Source organism: Penaeus vannamei, chromosome 18, assembly GCF_042767895.1.
Source record: "Penaeus vannamei isolate JL-2024 chromosome 18, ASM4276789v1, whole genome shotgun sequence".
In the NCBI taxonomy this organism is placed as follows: Eukaryota; Metazoa; Arthropoda; class Malacostraca; order Decapoda; family Penaeidae; genus Penaeus; species Penaeus vannamei.
In genome coordinates this window covers 5,421,532-5,423,697 of record NC_091566.1, presented here as the reverse complement: position 1 = coordinate 5,423,697, position 2,166 = coordinate 5,421,532, and positions in this window count along the sequence as shown.

The following is a 2,166-nucleotide window of genomic DNA, read 5'->3' as shown; positions in this document are numbered from 1 at the left end:
GCGCCCGCATTATGATATTGGACGCTGATCCCAATATAGTAAGTGCGTTTTGAGAGTCTGAGAGCAAGTGATATGGAGGGAAGAGGCGACAGCAGCCGAGCAGTGACGACAGATGAGATCTCAACTTTGCGGGGAATCTATATAGTATTTTTGAATTTAATGTCCTGGTTTTGCCTGTTATTTTCATCATTACTATCATTACTGACATTTTGTTTAATTTTTATCCTTATTAGCATTTTCGTCCTATGGTCATTATCATTGTAACTATGATTATAATGATTATCATCATTACATTTTTCATCCTCATTATCCGTCCTTTTCATTGTTAATGTCACTAATACTATTACTTTTATGAAAAGTATTATTATTTCTAGTAGTAGTAGTAGTAGTTGGTGGTGTATAGTATTATAATTACTATTATCTTATTATCATTGAGATAATTATTTTCATCATTATCATTATTATTATTACTATTACGTTAGCTATTAATATCACTTTTATCATTATAAGTATCATAATTATTATTATCATTATCATTACTATTGTTATCATTATTATTTACTACTATTTTCATTATTACTATTATCATTATTCTTATTACCATTATTATTTTTTGGACTTATTATTATCATTATTCCTATTATTATTATTATTATTATTATTATTATTATTATTATTATTTTTATTATTATTATTATTACTTCTACTACTACTACTACTACTTCTACTATTATTATTATCATTAATAGTGCTGTTATTATTATCATCGTTATTATCATTATTTCTTTTATCATCATCATTATTGCTATCATCACTATTATTATTATCATGGTTATTTTCATTATCATTATCATTTATGATATCATCATCATTGTCATTAATTAAATCATTATCATTAGTGTTATTATTATTATTATTATTATTATCATCATTAGCATTGTCATTATCATTCTTATTATTACTATCTTTACTATTATTATTGTTATCAATATCATTATTACTATCATCATCATTGTAGTTATTATTATTATCATCATCATTGTCGTTATTATCATTATCATCATTATTGTCGTTATTATTATTATCACTTTTATTACTATTATTGTTATTACTATTATAATCATTATTATTACTATTATCGTTATTATTATTATTATCATTATTTCTATTATTATTATTATTGTTTTCATTCTTATTATCATTATCAGTTTGATGATGATGATGATGATGATTATAATTATTATTTATGATTATGATGATGATAATCATTATTATGATTATCATTATCATTATCATTATCATTATCGTTATCATCATTATGATCAGGAGTATTATCATTATCATTGTCACAACTAGTAGAAGTTTTATAATAAGTATCATAGTACTATATAATACAAATATAATTCCATCACCATATATCTTCTAACAATAACAAAGGTCGCAACGTTGATTTTAAACCATCTGTATTCGTTAGGAGAAGAGCCTAATGTCGAGACCTTACTGGCGGCGGGATGGTGCGAGCGGGATAGAACGAAAAATTATGTGAAGGCGGGATGGTGCGAGCGGGATGGAGCGAAAAATTGTGTGAAGGCGGGATGGTGCGAGCGGGATGGAGCGAAAAATGATGTGAAGGCGGGATGGAGCGAAAAATTATGTGAAAGCGGGATGGTGCGAGCGGGATGGAGCGAAAAATTATGTGAAGGCGGGATGGTGCGAGCGGGATAGGGCGATAAATTGTGTGAAGGCGGGATGGTGCGAGCGGGATGGAGCGAAAAATTATGTGAAGGCGGGATGGAGCGAAAAATTATGTGAAGGCGGGATGGTGCGAGCGGGATGGAGCGAAAAATTATGTGAAGGCGGGATGGTGCGAGCGGGATGGAGCGAAAAATTATGTGAAGGCGGGATGGTGCGAGCGGGATGGAGCGAAAAATTATGTGAAGGCGGGATGGTGCGAGCGGGATGGAGCGAAAAATTATGTGAAGGCGGGATGGTGCGAGCGGGATGGAGCGAAAAATGATGTGAAGGCGGGATGGAGCGAAAAATGATGTGAAGGCGGGATGGAGCGAGCGGAATGGAGCGAAACATTGTGTGAAGGCGGGATGGTGCGAGCGGGATGGAGCGAAAAATTATGTGAAGGCGGGATGGTGCGAGCGGGATGGAGCGAAA